The sequence below is a fragment of the Erinaceus europaeus genome, chromosome 2 (genome assembly GCF_950295315.1).
Source record: "Erinaceus europaeus chromosome 2, mEriEur2.1, whole genome shotgun sequence".
Classification (NCBI taxonomy): domain Eukaryota; kingdom Metazoa; phylum Chordata; class Mammalia; order Eulipotyphla; family Erinaceidae; genus Erinaceus; species Erinaceus europaeus.
The window spans coordinates 13839048-13857357 of record NC_080163.1 but is presented as its reverse complement, the minus strand read 5'-3'; positions in this window follow the sequence as shown (position 1 = coordinate 13857357).

Below are 18310 nucleotides of genomic sequence, written 5' to 3'. Positions count from 1 at the left end.
TCACCCCTCCTAAATGGCTTTTAGTACCTTATCTGGTCCCTTATCTAGCAAATTCTATTCTCTTTCTGCTATACTGCAAAAATATTAATGTGAATCATCTTCATCTCTGCCACAGGCAGAAATATTTTAGGTCTCTAGAATGTTGATGAGTCCTTCCACATCTGCTCTCTAGCATTTTTTTTTTTTTTTTTTTTTTTTTTGCCTCCAGGGTTACTGCTGGGGCTTAATACCAGCACTACCAATCCACTGTTCCTATGACCATTTTTTTATTCTTTTAAATTTATTTATAAAATGGAAATATTGACAAGACCATAGGTTAAGAGAGTTACAATTCCACACAATTCCTACCATCAGTGCTCTGTATCCCATCCCCTCCCACGAAAGCTTTCCTATTCTTTATCCCTCTGGGAGCATGGACCCAGGGTCACTATGGGGTGCAGAAAGTGGAGGATAGACACCTTCACACCTGCATCACTGCTTAAGAGGCTACCCCCTGCAGGTGAGGAGCCAGGGCCTGTAACCAGGAAAATTCCTACTATGTGCCCTTAACTTGGTGTGCTACTGCTCAACATCCCACCTCCCAGCATACTTTGTAGTGAAATATTCTCTGTAGGAGTCAGCGGGGAATAACAGATTCCAGAAGTAGTACATATAGATAGACTCTGTTAGCATTGCTTTTTACAATTTGAGACCTTATTCCAAGTGACTACCACCCTAGAGGAACAGCTTCAGCAGGTGATGGAAAGAAACTAAAGAAAAACAAAAGTGCTGCCACCCAGAGTTGATGGAGGGGGTTAAGTGTTACATCCTCAAGCAAGAAGTCCTGAGTTTGACTGGAATTGGCGTATTGCACCAAAGTAAAAGACTCTGGGATGGGTGGGTGGGGAGAATACAGATCCAAGAAGGATGACAGAGGACCTAGTGGGGGTTGTATTATTATACAGAAAACTGAGAAATATTATGCATGTACAAACTATTGTATTTACTGTTGAATGTAAAACATTAATTCCCCAATAAAGAGATTAAAAAAAAAAAGAAGTCCTGAGTTTGACTCCCAGCATCACATGCATCAAGGTGATGTTCTGATTTTCTCTCTTTCTTCTTTTACATATATATATATGTGTAAAAGATATATATATATATATATGGTAAAAAGAAAAAGATGGGAAATTGCAGGCAAGGAAACAGTGCAGGGAAGATAAAGGAATGATCCAGACAGATTATTCCGTTTTTTTTTTTTTTTTTTGCTTCCAAGGTTATCCTTGGGGTTCAGTGCTGGCAATATGAATCCACTGCACCTGGTGGCCATTCACCCCACCCTTTTTCTTTCATCTGATAGGACAGAGAAATTGGGAGAGGAGGGGGATACAGAAAGGGAGAGAGAAAGATAGACACCTGCAGAACTGCTTAACCTCTTGTGAAGCGACTCCCTCAGTAGGTGGGGAGCTGGGGGCTTGAGCCTGGATCCTTGCACAGGTCCTTGTGCTTTGTACCATGTACACTTAAACAGGTGTGCCACCATGAGGACCCACATTTCTTTTTTCCCTTATTGTATGTTTTCTCTTGCTTCCTCTAACTAATGTTCTTTTATATCCATTAACCAGGAGACTTCCTTTTCAAAATTTTTTTATTTATAAAAAGGAAACACTGACTAAATCATAGGATAAGAGGGGTACAACTTCACACAATACCCACCACCAGAACTCTGTATCCTTTCCCTTCCCCTGATAGCTTTACTATTCTTTAACCCTCTGGGAGTATGGACCCAAGGTCCTTGTGGGATGCAGAAGGTTGAAGGTCTGGCTTCTGTAGTTGCTTCCCCGATGAACATGGGCATAGACAGGTCTATCCATACTCCCAGCCTGTCTCTCTCTTTCGCTAGTGGGAAAGGCTCTGGGGAAGCAAAGCTCCAGGACACATTGCTGGGGTTCTCTGTCCAGGGAAGTCTGGTCAGCATCATGCTAGCATCTGGAACCTGGTGGCTGAAAATAGAGTTAACATACAAAGCCAAACAAACTGTTGACCAATCGTGGACCTAAAGGCTGGGATAGTGCAGATGAAGAGTTGGGGGGGGGGGTCCTCCATTTTGTAGATAGCTAGTAGGCATATTTTAGTTATATTCCAAAGGGTCTGTGTCTATACTAGTTTTTTTTTTTTTCTTTTCCCCCCTGAGCCTGAGATCTTATATATAGGTGGATCCAAGTTATTGTCTGGGGAGATGATGTCATGGCTATAAAAAGGACCAGAAAGCTGGATCAGGGAAGAGAGTAGCTTCCTAATATGGGGAAGGGGTATAAATATTGTTGACTGTAAACCCCACTGATTTGATGTGATCTGGGGCCCATATTCAGCTTAGGATCCAGTGTGACCTCTGCATCCCTGTAGATCTGAGCTCACATTCTGTGGTCATGAGTAGGAACATTCCAAGATGCCCCAATATCAACCCATCTTCCTCAGGTGTATCATAGAGTATATTGTTTAGCCTCCCTTTGGAGGATGGAACACTTGCTACCATTGTTGATCCAAGTTGAGGGCAAGGTCCTATCGGGGCCCACAAAGGGGTCTATTGTGTTGTTCCTGATATAAATGACCAGTAACAATGGAGAGAGGAATTTCTTTGAGTTCTAGGCTCATCGTGTCTGTTTGGGAATCTCTGGACTCCCCGATTAGGGCCCTAGCTGATGGGGTGGAACCAGGAGACTTCTTTACATCGAGTCTTCTATGATGACAATGAAATGTTAATACAGACATAAAGGTGCTAGATAGAACTCCCTGGACAACTGCAAATCCTAGATCAAATTTCTGGTAGCCAAACAAGTCTTAAAAGGAGAAGATTCAGAATGAACTTCTTAGAATCTCCCTACTTTTGACATTAAAATCAACAAAGCCACAGAACATGTAAGGCCTAGGTTTCAAGGACTGGATGGGAGTCTGAGATCGGTGTCTGAACCTCCTGTTCACTGATCCTGCTCTCACCCTCTGTGACACTGTCCCTATTCTATACAGGATGATAGCATCCAGAGACAGATTGAAGGGGAGTCTGTAGATTAAAATAAAAATAACCACCATAAATTAAAAAAAACTGGATTGATTAAGAAATAACTTGGTATTTGAATATCCAGGAGAACTTTAGAGCAAACAGTTGTGGTGACTTCATGGCACCAATGGAATAGACTAGCTAGTCTAGGAAATAGTCCTTTTCTTCGGAGTGGCAGAGATGAAAGATTTAAATGGCCTTTAGAAATATTGCTTTCCCCGAGTCACAGGAAACATTTATCAAACCGCTACTGCTCTTGCTTTTGTAAAGTACAGAGTCTGTAAAGAAAGAGCCAATAATTTGCATATTAGAGAGATCATAAATCAATGGGGGGCAAATAAGTACCACATAGTATATATTTATCTTCTGACGGCTTTTTTTTGTTGTTGTTGTTGTTGCCATCCCTTCTATTTCCAATCAACAGTCTGATTTTTCTTAGAAGGAGATGAGTTTTTCTTATTCTTAGCATCGCCTTTCAAACTCTTTCATAGCAGTTCACAGAAAACGGGGAATAAATCACATCCCTATCCACCACACCCAGATACTGTTATACAGCAAAGCAATTTCCAGCAAATATTGCGAATGGTGCAGATGCATTCAGATATTGCTACTTCTACTTTATATTAGTTTGTTCTCATTTTTTGCTTCCAGAGTTACTGCTGGGGCTTGGTGCCTGCACCATGAATCCACTGCTCCTGGAAGCCATTTTTTCCCCTTTTGTTGCCCTTGTTTTATAATTGTTGTAGTTATTATTATTGATGATACTGATGTCATTGTTGTTCTATAAGACAGAGAGAAATGGAGAGAGGAGGGGAAGACAGAGAGGAAGAGAGAAAGATAGATACCTGCAGACCTGTTTCACTGCTTGTGAGGTGACCCCCACCCTTGTAGGTGGGGAGCTGGGAGCTTGAGCCAGGATTCTTTGTTTTCCCATTACATAAGTTTTTTAAAGAAAAATTTATTTATAAAAAGAAACATTGACAAAACCATAGGAAAAGAGGGGTACAAATCCACACAATTCCTACCACCAGAACTCCATATCGCATCCCCTCCCCTGATAGCTTTTCTATTCTTTATCCCTCTGGGAGTATGGACCTGGAGTCATTATGGGGTGCAGAAGGTGGAAGGTCTGGCTTCTGGAATTGCTTCCCTGCTGAACAGGGAAGTTGAAAGGTCGATTCCATACTCCCAGCCTGTCTCTCTCTTTCCCTAGTGGGGAAGGGCTCTGGGGAAGCAGAGCTCCAGGACACATTGGCGGGGTTGTCTGTCCAGGGAAGTCTGGTTGGTATCATGCTAACATCTCGAACCTGGTGGGTGAAAAGAGAGTTAACATATAAAGCCAAATAAGTTGTTGACTGTTCATGAACCTAAAGACTGGAATAGTGCAGATGAAGAGTTGGGGGGTTCTCCAATTTGTAGATAGCTAGTAGGCCTATTTTAATTATATTCCAAAGTGCCTGTGGCTATACTAGTTATTTCTTTTTCTTTCTTTCTCTTTTTTCCCCCTGAGCTTGAAATCTGATATGCAGGTGGATCCAACTTATTGTCTGGGGAGATGATGTCACAGCTGGAAAAAGGACCAGAAAGCTGGATCAGGGAAGAGAGTAGCTCCCAAATATGGGAAAGGGTATAGACATTGTTGACTGTAAACCCCTTTTGATTTGATGTGATCTGGGGCCCATATTCAGCTTAGGAGCCTATGTGACCTCTGCATCCCTATAGATCTGAGCTCACATTCTGTGGTCATGAGTAGGAACATTTCAAGCTGCCCCATTTTCAGGACCCATCTCCTCAGGTGTAGCATAGAGTATGTTGTCCAGCCTCCCTTTGGAGGATGGAACATTCTCTACCATTATTGATCCAAGTTGAGGGCAAGGTCCTATGGGGGACCTCAAAGGGGTCTATTGTGTTGTTCCTGATAGAGATGACCAGTAACAATGGAGAGAGGGATTTATTCAAGGTCTAGGCCCATCATGTCTATTTGGGAATCTCCAGACTCTCCAACTAGGGACCCAGCTGATGGGGTGGGCTGATAATGACTAAACAGTCATAATTTAAGTATGCCAGTCTCTTGCCCTTATTCAGCTTTTGCAGGCCTTGCTTTGATAAGGTTAGCTTGGAGTGACTGAAGGAAGTGTAATAGGAAGTATCTGAGGAGGCTATCTAAGTCTAAGTAGACACTATTTCATTATGAACTTCATATTGACTCTCTACAGACTATTGTGTATTTTTGCTTTCAGGTATATATTTTGCCCTAATTTATGGATACATGTGAACATATGCTTTATCTCACAGGACCGTGTCTATATCTATGTTTTAGGACTTTGTTAGGAAGTGAATCACCTTGAATGGAATTAGAGAATCCTATGAAAGGAAATTTCTCACCAGAGTAATGAGGTTGAAGGGTTGACATTCCACACCTGATGTCTCTGGACACAGTCTGAAGTGAAGCATGCTGAGGTGGTACTCCTTGTGTTGATTATGTTGGGATCAGCAGATGCAATACCATTTGGTATGAATTGAGAGAAGCATGCAGGAAAGTGAGGTTCCAGGACTGGGGGAAATATAGGCTCTATAGAGGAAGTGGGAGGTTGCTGTTGTCTTAGGGTTTAAGAAGGCAATAGATAGCTATTGCTATAATCATTATTTAGCAATTGGGTTAACTTTGATATATCCCTTTGTTAGCATTTGCTGTATCGTATACAACATCACCATACTTTGTGTCCTTTGGCATTATTTGTATATAGCTGTGCCACTGGTTGCACAAAAACAAACAAACCTACAAAAATCAGCTTTCCAGAGAGACTAAATAAGTTGCATAAAGATTCAGCGATTTTTTTTTTTTTTTTTAGAACTCTGGAACTATAATGTATGTATTTATATTCCCAATCTAACATTTTTCATATGGATTTATGTTGATTCTCAAGGGAGAAAACCAATATCCTAGTTGTGGTGGTTATAATTCTTCTGCTCCTCCAAAACTATACAATAGTCTGTAGTGAGTCAATATAAAGTTCTTCATGAAATAGTGTCTACTTAGACTTAGATGCCCTCCTCACCTACTTCCTATTACACTTCCCTCAGTCGATATTCTCCCCAGACAATAAATTGGATCCACCTGCATATCAGAATTCAGGCTCAGGGGGAAAAAGAAAAAGGGAAAAAAAAAACTAGTATAGTCACAGCTCCTTTGGAATATAACTAAAATATGCCTGTTAGCTATCTACAAAATGGAGGACCCTCCAAAAACTCTTCATCTGCACTATTCCAGCCTTTAGGTCCATGATTGGTCAACAGTTTGGTTGGCTTTGTATGTTAACTGTCTTTTCAGTCACCAGGTTCCAGATGCTAGCATGATGCTGACCAGACTTCCCTGGACAGAGAACCCCACCAATATGTCCTGGAGCTCTGCTTCCCCACTAGAGAAAGAGAGAGGTAAGCTGGGAGTATGGATCGACCTGTCAACACCCATGTTCATTGGGGGAGCAATTCCAGAAGCCAGACCTTCAACCTTCTGCATCCCACAAGGACCTTGGGTCCATACTCCCAGAGGGTTAGAGAATAAGAAAGCCATCAGGGAAGGAGATGGAATATGGAGTCCTGGTGGTGAGAGTTGTGTGGAGATGTACTCCTCTTATCCTATGGTTTAGTCAGTGCTTCTTTTTATGAATAAAAAATTAAGAAAAATAATTCTCTGCTCCTTAAATCTGAATGTGTATGGTATTTCTATATTCAAAGAAGCAGCTAAACTGTTGTTTGAAGTATTGTCGTAGAAGCTGTGAATCACTGTCTTCAAAAAAAAAATCATACTGGAGATTGGGGGTATAGCATAATGGTTATGCAAAGAGACTTTCATGCCTGAGGCTCTCAAGTCCCAGGTTCAATCCCCCACACCGCCATAAGCCAGAGCTGAGCAGTGCTCTGGTAAAAAAAAATCATACTGAATTAATATAGACTTATGAAATTGCAAGATAACACGGGTATAATTCCTCACTTTTCCCACCACCAGAATCTTGTATTCTCTGTTCCCTCAATTATAAGCTACAGCAGTTCTCCTAAGATCACAGATTTGGATTAACTATTACTTCTACTACTATCTGTCTATATTTGCCCTTTTTTTTTTTTTTTTTTTTTTTACATCCGAGCTTCTCTTCCTTTCCAAGTCACACATAAACCTATTACTACATCCACATGTCCTTCCCTTTTTCCTCTTCTTTCTCTGGGTCTTTCTGGAGCTGGAATTCAGAGCCCTCTTATCCTCTTCTTCCTATCATTTCTCCCCTACTGGGAATATGGATCAAAATTCTTTTTTGGGGGGATACAGAAGGTGGGAGTTCTGGCTTCTGTAATTGCTTCTCTGCTGGACTTGTGCACTGGCTGGTCGATCCATACACCCAGCCAGTGAAACAGTGTCTTTTATTCACATTATTTGTAAGAGAGTTGGTGATGGTAGAACCAGAGAGAAAAGGCCCATGAGATGGTTATGATCATAAAGTAACTTTTAGCCTCAGAATAAAATAATTAGAAACTTTCATTTAATCTCTCCTTTTAATGTTTCTTTGCTCTAAAAGCTCAAGGTGCTGATTTTAATTCATCTTTCCAAAGGTAGTGACTGAAAATAGGGGATTATTTGAAAGTCCTAAAGATCAATTAAACACTCTGTCATTTTCTAAATTCTTTGTGGGGAGCTCATGATTTTGGCAGTAATCTGATTTTTTTTTTGAGGGGGTGAGGGATTTCAATGAGGGCCTCTCACCAGCCAGGGACAGGAGGCATGGCAGAAAATAAACAGGAGGTGTTATGCCCCAAAGAGAAGAATGTGTGAGAACCCACACACGGAACTGTGAGACCACCTGGCATCTCTCACCCTCAGGACTTGTGCCTCTTGGCACAACAATTGCTGGTAGATTACTTACCCAGAGGCTGATGCCCAGAGAAACAATATATCCTCAGGAAAGACATCTGATTACTGACATTTGTGCCTATTTCAATAAATAAGCTGGCTTCCATGCAACAAAAATACACTTACATATCTCTATTATTATTAATTATGAATAGCAAAAATTAAACATTTGTGAGTAGTTTCCTGTGGTGAAGGGTAGACATGCAGCTTCCTGGGCCAGTGGGGCATAGGAGTGGGTGGGAGGGATGGGTCACAGTCTTTTGGTGGTGGGAATGGTGTTTATGTACACTCCTAGCAAAATGTAGACATATAAATCACTAGTTAATTAAGATGAGAGGGGGAAAATCAGTTGTATGTCTCAAAGTTTTTCAAAACACAAACTGAATCTTTTTAATATATAGGCTGTGTATTTGATATGCGGACTCTCTCAAAAGCCTAGACCAAGTAGATGAGAAGCATCCAATAGCACAGCTATATACGAGTAGTTTCCAATATAATCTGCTAAAACCTAGATCAAATCATTAGAAAATGGAACACTGAGGAAATAGAGAGTATAAAGGGCAGATGAAAACTTCAAAAGGATAAATGTTTGCTCATATGATAAGCATGGACTGTTTTCTGAAAAACAAAAAAAACTTAACCCTTTCTCCAATTATTCCATTTTGTATTGGTGGAGTGACTTTGCTTCCACTGTTATTGCTGGGGCTTGGTGCTGGCACAACAAATCCACGGCTCTTGGTGGCTATTTATTTATTTTTTCTTTCATTTTATTGGATACAACATAGAGAAATTGAGAGAGGAGGGGAGAAAGAGAGGGAGAGAGAAAGACACCTGAAGACCTGCCTCTCACTTGTGCTGTGTCCCCCTCAGAAGGTGGGGACTGGGTCTCTAGTCCCGATCCTTGAGCAGGTCTTTGTGCTTTGTACTGTATGCACTTAACTGAGTGTGCCACTCCCCTGCCCCGGGTAGAATGACTTCTTGTAGAGATTTTGGTTGAATTTTGGTCTAAATACTTCTGAATCATTTTCTACGTGGTTTATTATTAAAGTATAAAGTATTCTGTTACAAAATGCTAGTGAACATGTGGAAAAAAGGGGAATGTTCAGGGCCAGGTGGTGGCACATCTGGTTCAACGCTCACATTAGAGAGCATAGGTCTCAGGTCCCTGTCCCCACCTATAGGGGGGACATCTTCATGAGTGGTAAAGTAGGGCTGCAGGTGTCTCTCTGTTTCTCTCCCTTTCTATCTCCTTCCTTTTGATTTCCCTCTGTCTTTACTCAGTAAATAAATAAAAAAATAAAGTTAAAAAATAAAAATTAATAAAAAAGAAAAGGGAAACTTTCTACATTGCTGGTGGGAATGCAGTTTAGTTCAATCCCTGTAGAAAAGTCTTCTGAGACTTCATGGAAATGGACCTACATTATGATCCAGCAACTCTTCTCCTGGGGATTTACCCAAAGGAAACAAAATCATCTATGAAAAGAGATTTCCCCCCCATTTTAAATTTTTTTATTTATAAAAAGGAAACACTGACAAAAACCATAGGATAAAAGGGTACTGCCGGGCTAGCGTGGGGGTGCCTCTTCCCGGCCACGTATTCTCTGGGTTGGAGAGAACTTGACTGGAGCCAGCCTGAGCTGCTACTCACTCAGCAACTTGGGAGAGATGACTCATGAACTCGTGGCGGAGTGGCAATGCCATGTCTTTATTGATCAGAGAGCCAACACTTTTAAAAGGTAGACCCAGAAGTGGCAAGTTGGAAATGGAAATGGCTAGGAAGGGGGTGGAGATAGGCAAAAGTAGGCTGGAAAGGTAGGAACTTCCTTAGCAACTCTTGTGAGGGTTTTAACTGGTAGGATTAATATTACTCTGCAGGCAGGGAGGGTCTCCAAGTAGAAAGAAGATAGATCAAAGGAATGGAATGGGTGGGGATCTCAGGCAAAACAATGATTATGTAGATAGGCCATATTATCAGGAATGCAGGGTATTTTGTGAGGCTCCTCACAATTACCCAGACAGGGTACAATTCCACACAATTCCCACCACCAGAACTTCATATCGCATCCCCCTCCCCTGAAAGTTTCCCTATTCTTTATAACTCTGGGAGTGTGCAGCCAGGGTCATTATATGGTGTAGAAGGTGGAGGGTCTGGCTTCTGTAATTGCTGAACATGGGCGTTGACAGGTCAATACATACTTCCAGGCAATCTCTCTCTTTCCCTAGTGGGGCAGGGCTCTGGGGAAGCAGAGCTCCAGCACACACCAGTGAGGTTGTCTGCCCAGGAAAGTCTGGTTGGCATCACGGTAGCGTCTGGAACCTGGTGGCTGAAAAAAGAGTTAACATATAAAGCCAAACAAATTGTTGACTAATCATGAACCTAAAGGCTGGAATATTGTAGATGAAGATTTGGGGGGGGTCTCCTTTTTGTAGATAGCTAGTAGGCCTATTTTATTTATATTTCAGAGGGCCTATGACTATACTAGTTTTTTTTTTCCTAAGCCTGACATCTGATATGCAGGTGGATCCAAGTTACTGTCTTGAGGAGATAATGTTATGGCTGGAAAAAGGGCTAGAAAGCTGGATCAGGGAAGAGAATATCTCCTAAATATGGGAAGAGAATCTATACACTCATAGCTACACTATTTGTAATAATTAAAACTTGGAAGAGCACCAAAGTAAAAACTCTGGGATGGGTGGGTAGGGGAGAGGGTTCAGATCCTGGAATATGATGGCAGAGGACCCAGTGGGGGTTGTATTTTTATGTGGAAAACTGGGAAATGTTATGCACGTACAAACTATTGTATTTACTGTTGACTTTAACACATTAATCCTTAAATAAAGAAAATTAAAAAAAAAATTGGAAGAAACCTTAATGCCCAATGACAGATGAGTAGCTCAGAAAATTATATGAATACACAATGAAATGCTACTCAGCTGTTAAAAATGATGACATCATCATCTCTGCTTCTTCTTGGATGGGACTGGAAGGCATTGTATCAAGTGAGATAAGCCAAAAAGAGGAAAAATATAGGATGATCTCACTTAAAGGCCAACATTTTTTTTCCACTTCAGATTGAGAGAGACAGAGAGACAGGCAGCTTTGCTCCATGATTTTGGAGCTTCCTTTGGTGCTGTGGGGCTTCTATAGCATTTGGTGCTAGCAGTTGAGTCCAGTACCTTGCCCACAGTAATGGATACACTCTATCAGGTGAGCTATCTCCCTGGCCCATCATCCCTACAAATATACTTTTACAATTAAAATGAACTATTGTCATACTTTTGAAAGTTTAATTAGTATGTCATCTTTAATTTTTTTAAAGATTTATTATATATGGAAATTTCACATGTCACAGAGTGTGTGTGTATGTGTGTGTGTGTGTGTGTGTGTGTGTGTGTGTCTGTATTAGATAGATGAGAGAGAGAAAGACAGAGAGAGAGAGAGAAGGACACCACTCTGGTAAATGTTGTGTCAAAGTCCAAACTGGAAGGGTCAATCATACAAGTCTGACGCTCTACCAGTCAAGCTGTTCTTTCAGCCACAGAGTAATCATTTTGCAATTAAAAAAAGAAAAAGGGAGGTGGTGGCTCAGCGGGTTAAGCGCAGGTGGGACAAAGCTCAAGGACTGGCTTAAGTATCCTGTTTGAGTCCCCGACTCTCCACATGCAGGGGAGTTGCTTCACAGGATGTGAAGTAGGTCTGCAGGTGTCTATCTTTCTCTTCTCTTTTCTGTCTTCCCCTCCTCTCTCCATTTCTCACTGTCCTATCCAACAATAACGATGTCAATAACAACAACAATAATAACCACAACAATGTTAAACAACAAAAACAACTAAAGGGAAATTAAATAAATAAAGAAAAAAGAAAAAGGAAAAAAATCTGTACTTATCTCTCCTCTTTTTCTTATTATTCTTACTTATGATGAAATTTATTTATTCATAAGAAACCAGGTTGAGGTGCACCTAGACACACTTATCACCATGCAGAAGGATTCAGATTAGAACCCCTGCTCCCTACATGTAGGGGGGATCTCTTCACAAGAGGTGAATCAGGTCTGCAAGTGTCTCTTTTTTCTCTCTCCCTCTTTAGCTCGCCTTCACTCTCAATTTCTTTCTGCCCAGCCTGTCAAAGAAAAACAGAAAAAAAAAAAAAGGAAAAATATCTGCTGGGAGCAGTGAATTTGTAGTGCAGGCACTGAGCTTCAGCAATAACCCTGGTGGCAAAAAGAAAGAAAGAAAGAAAGAGAAAGAAACATTTCATTACTTATTGATACTCATATATTATGTCTGTATAATTGTAATCATAATTTGTAGACTTAGAAATGTAATCCAAAGACTTAAAGAAAATACAGACCATACATTTATGAATGTCAAAACAGTTTCTATGTCTCAGTTTTGGGTTTCTCTTCTTTTCTTTTTTGCTTTCTCCTCCTCCATTCCTGCCTCCTCTACCTATTCCACCTTCTTCTTTCTTTCTTTATATTTAAAATATTTATTGATTTAATTATGAAGGACGAGATTGTAGGATAAGAGGGGAACCATACCACAGAATTCCCACCACTGGAGTTCTACATTCTATCCCCTCCACTGGAAGCTTTCCTATTCTTTATTCCCCTGGGAGCATGGACCCAGTGTTGTTAAGTTTCGGAGGCTCCAACAGGCCGGGCTAGTGTCGCGGCGGTAGACAGAGACAGAGACACGAGGACACACGGCTGGGCCAAGAAGCTGCAGTTTAATCTTTATTCACAAACGGGCAAATCACCACACCATGTGTTTCTCCATCATTCTCTTTCAGCGGCTGTTGCTGGGACCCTGGACGTCCTTAGCATAGGGGGCCGGGAGAAAGTGGGGCCCGAAACTAGCAAGGGCCAAACCAATTCTCTCAGAAGTCAGGGGGAAGAGGAGCAAACCAATATGAAACGTACCAACAACCCAGGATCATTATGGCATGCAGAAGGTGGAAGGTCTGGCTTCTTTAATTGCTTCTCTTCTGAACATGGGTGTTGGCAGGTTGATCTATATTCCTGCGTGTTTCTGTTTTTCCCTAGTGGGGTAGGGCTCTGGAGAGGTGGGGTTCCAGGACATACTGGTGAGGTCCTCACAAAGCCACAGAACTTAGATACAGACCAGGGCCCATGAGACAGAGCACATGGGCATAGGTATCCATAAGTTATGGGAGAATATAAACCTTAAAGTTAAAGTGCACAATAGTCTACAGTGACTCAGTAAGTGGGCAAGCATGCAGAAAGACCTAAAAAAAGACACCATAAAGTACTTAATCAAATAATTTCTACTTAGACCTAGATACCCTCCACATGTAATTCTTTTGTACTTACTTGTTTTTATTTTATTTTATTTATTTATTTTAATTTTTTATAATTATTTTCCCTTTTGTTGCCCTTGTTGTTTTTCACTGTTGTAGTTACTGTTGTTGTTATTGATGTCGTTGTTGTTAGGACAGAGAGAAATGGAGAGAGGAGGGGAAGACAGCGCGGGGGAGAGAAAGATAGACACCTACAGGCCTGCTTCACTGCCTGTGAAGTGACTCCCCTGCTGGGAGCCGGGGCTTGAACCGGGATCCTTCCGTGGTCCTTGTGCTTTGTGCCACATGCACTTAACCGCTGTGCTCCCAACTGACTCCCCACTTATTTATTTTTTTAAAGATCTAGACAGAGGGAGAGAGACAGAGAGATAGAGATAGAGACAGAGAGAGAGAGAGAGAGAGAGAGACCATAACACCACAGCTTCCTTCAGCGGTTGAAGCCCAGATTTGAGCCTGGTTCTTGTGCCTGACAGAGAAGCACACTATACAAATGAACTATTTCACCAATCTATTTTTCAAGGACATGGCCTAGGTGAAATTCCAGGCAAAGAACAGTGGATCCGTAAACTTCCCCCCATACAATGACAAGACATTTTGAGGAAATAGAAAACAATTAGCAACAGGCACAGAGCAAGTTAGGCAGTTTACAAGTTGCCCCTTCTGTAGGTGTACAGACCAGAACTGTGTTGTACTAACTTGCCATTAAAGAACTAGCGGCAGCATAGTGTGAGAAAATGATCTGGTAGTGTGATACTGACGCAACTATCCTTAAAGTCCTAGAGTGCTCATCTGTTCTGTCAGTGCTGGTTTGGCTCTGCACGCAAACCAGGGTCAGTGGAAAGGGAGAAGAATTATAGTATCTAAAACAATCTAGAGGCTGGGGAGATGGCATAATGGTTACGCAAAAGGACTTTTGTGCCTGAGATACCAAAGGTCCTAGGCTCATTTGCCAGCACTACCATAAGCCAGAGCTGAGAAATGCTTTGATTAAAAAAATGTGTAATATCTATCTATCTATCTATCTATCTATCTATCTATCTATCTATCTATCTACCTATCTACCTATGTACATAGCTTCATCATAATGCATCAGCCTTTAAATGGGTCTAGGGAATTTTTAAAATGACACTTTTTAAAAAATACTCTCTTCATTTTTGGTAGGGTATTTCCTGTGTTACTGGAGAACTCGTGGATGGATTAAGAGAGAAAAGAAACCATAGGTCACCCCTGTACTTCTTCTTCTTTGAAGACTTATACTTTCATTTCTTCAACAGTCTCTCCAGCTAGCCAGCCCTGCTTCCATTCATATCCATTCTAGACCAGGACTCCATCACTTGGTTCTTACACTGGCTTAAATAACTCTTAATTATTCTCCTTGAATTCATTTTGCCCTATTAAGCAATCAGTCAGGGAGTGACTTGAGTGATTCCCTTCAATGAAAATTTATTGCAAAGCTGCTGGCTGATCACTTCTTAATGACTTTCCTAAGCTCTTGAGATAAAGTTCAAAATCCTTCATATGTACCACGAAATCACAAAATGATTAAGCACCTGGAGCCCCCTAGTACAACTTTGTTTTAGTACTTTATTATATATTTCTATATTGTTATATATTCCTATATGTTACATAGGCCTCTACTGTTATTACATTATTTGTGTATTTTTCCTTGCTTTCCATACTCCCTATTTGGGATAATTTTGTCTTTGATTTCACTTCTATGTATAGACATATTGCAACATATTGTTACTATATAACTTTAGTTATTGTTAAAAAGATTGAGAAATCATATAAGAAAAGCTTCAAATTCTTACCTTAATCTTTAGCACTTCAACAGTTTTCTATGTAAATATTTTAATAATTATCATTTATTTTCCCTTTTTTTGCCCTTATTTTTAATTGTTGTTGTGGTTATTATTATTGTAATTGTAGTTATTACTGTTGTTGTTATTGATGTCGTTGTTGTTGGATAGGACAGAGAGAAATGGAGAGAGGAGGGGAAGACAGAGGGGGAGAGAAAGACAGACACCTGCAGACCTGCTTCACAGCCTGTGAAGCGACTCCCCTGCAGGTGGGGAGCCAGGGGCTCAAACCTGGATCCTTACACCGGTCCTTGCGCTTCACGCTATGTGTGCTTAACTCACTGTGCTACGACCCGACTCCTTATTATTATTATTTTACAAAATTACATGTCAACCGGGGTTTAAATCTACACCATTCCCACCACCAGAGTTCTGAGTCTTCAGTCTCCCCACTGCAATCCACCACAGTTCTCCTGTTGTAAACATGGGCCAACCATCATCTCTACAACTATCTGTCCACATTGGTACATAATTTCCCCCTTTTTCTTCCTGATCCTTTTCTCTCTTCCCCTCCACATGACAATATTACTAGCACTGTTCATGAAGCTTCCCTTCTGCGGGTGGGGATCAGGGGCTTGAACCTGGGTCCTTCTGAATGGCAATATGTGTGTTCATTTGGCTGTGCCACCACCTAGTCCCTTGGAAACTTTTTCTTATTAGGTTGCAATTTTTATTTGAATAGTTTTGTCTTTAGTACTTCGTTGTTGAAAAGTTGCAGAGTATTTTTGACAAGAGGTTTGTAAACTACTACATCACTGATTATTTGTAGGTAATGATGTCTTTTTACTTGATTTTCTTTTTCTTCTGCAGTTTGACTATGAGATATCTCATTTTATTCTTTTTTTAAATGTACCCTCTTTGAACTTCTTAGATCAATAGTTTGCTTTTCTTTGCTTAAGTGTTGAAGATAATTAGCCATTGTCTTTTCAAATAATCCCCTGCCCCATTCTCTTTATTATTTTCCTCTTAGAACCTAACCCAATGATACATGTATGTATCTGATTGTTATTGTTTGACAACTCTTGAATGCTCTGTGCTTTTAGATTCCTTTCTTCTTTTTTATAAATTTTTCCCAAGAATTTTATTTTATCATGTACTTATTTGTTATTAAATATTTTAATTATTATTGGATAGAGACAGAGAGAAGTTGAGAAGGGAGGAGAGAAAGAGGGAGAGAGACAGAGACAGAGAGACAACTGCAGCCCTGCTTCACCACTCACATAACTTTCTCCCTGAAGGTGGGGACCAGAGGCTTGAACCTGCTTTTTGTGCACTTAACTAGGTACAGTGCCGCCTGTCCCCTAGATTCCTATATGTTTGGATGGATGTTAAATTTCCTCGTCAAAATGAAGGACAACTATCAGAGGGTTTCACTCATATGTGGAATATAGGGAACTATATTTTAAAAAAAAGTAGTCAACCATCTCTAAGACCTTGGGAGAATTATGGTGGCTATCATTGAGGTGAAGGGTGGGGTGGAGGGCACAGACTTTGGTGGTGGGAATAGTGTGGAACTATAACCCTATTATCTTATAATCTTGTAAATCACTATTAAATCACTAATATAAATCACTAATAAAGAAAAACAAAATAAAATCTTCCATTTATTATATTGATTTTTTTCCATCAGGTTTCTCTGGTCTGATAAAAATCTCATTCTTAATGTTTTCATATCTAGCAAAATTTCATTTGACTCATTGTTCTGCTTTTATGATATATTTGTCAATTACTTTGTGAGATTTCAATATATATAATAAGCATAAAGACATTCGTTTGAACATCTTTGTCATCTCTGAATCCTTCTTTGTTTAGTAACTTGTCCATTGATTTTTTTATTTTTTATTTGTCGTTCCTGAAATTATCATTCCTTGTCTCTAGCTGCTAGTTTTAAGGATTGAACCATACTCACATGGGCTTTGTCAGATGTCCCCAAGCATAATCTGCTAGTATTTTGTGCTGAGTGTTGGGTTGGAAGGGGTGGGTAGGTTTCTTTGTGCTTCTGGCATATCTCCACCTTGTGCATCTGTGAAGGGGTCTCTCTCCATGCTTTTGTCCATTTCCTCTTACTCAGTGTGACGCTCCTGGATGGCCTGCAGGCTTCTTACCTGACCTGGGCCAGAGTCACTCTTAGGCCCTGTGTAACTGCGGTTCATGTATATCTTTTTCCAACATTAGTCTCCATTCCTCTTGTCCATCTCTTCTCTCTCTCTCTCTGTATGCTGTATGTGTGTGTGCCTTTGCACAATCTTTGATGGTAGAGTGTCCTTCTGTTTCCTCATTGTTAGTGGATTTCTTTTTTTTTTTTTAATTTCTATTTAGAAAATGGAAACACTCACAAAAACCACAGGATAAGAGGGGTACAACTCCACACAATCCCAGCCACCAAAACTCTGTATCCCATCCCCTACCCTGATAGCTTTCCTATTCTTTATCCCTCTAGGAGTAAGGATTCAGGGTCATTATGGGGTGCAGAAGGTGGAAGGTCTGGCTTCTGTAATTGCTTCCACGCTGAACATGGGCATTGGCAGGTCGATCCATACTCCCAGCCTGTCTCTCTCTTCCCCTAGTGGGGCAGGGCTCTGGGGAAGCGGGGCTCCAGGACACATTGGTGGGGTCATCTGCCCAGAGAAGTCCAGTTGGAATCATGGTAGCATCTGGAACCTGGTGCCTGAAAAAAGAGTTAACATATAAAGCCAAACACATTTTTGACTAATCATGAACTTAAAGGCTGGAATAGTGCAGATGAAGATTTGGGGGTCTCCATTTTGTAGATAGCTAGTAGGCCTATTTTGTTTAGTGGATTTCTATTCTCTACTAGTGAAGGATCTCAGGTCTGAGGAAAATCTTAGATCTCTTCAAAATACAAAGAGCTTTTCCTTTTACCTTGACAGTTGAAGCATTTTATCTTTGACTCTTTTTTTTTTTTTGACTGATCTTGAGAAGGGGAAAATGGATGGTTTACACTCTTCTCATAGCTCAAGTTTTTCTTTGAGAGTAGGATCTATGGGGTGGACGGAGCTTTGTAACTGTACAGTAGAGACTTGAACAACATAGCATCTCTTTAGTCCTGAGACAAAAATCTGTGGATAGTATTTTAGCATTATTTTTTTTTTTGTTATTGAGGGACTTAATGCTATACAGTGCAATCACTGACCTATACATACAATTTCATTATGTAATAGGCCCCCAGT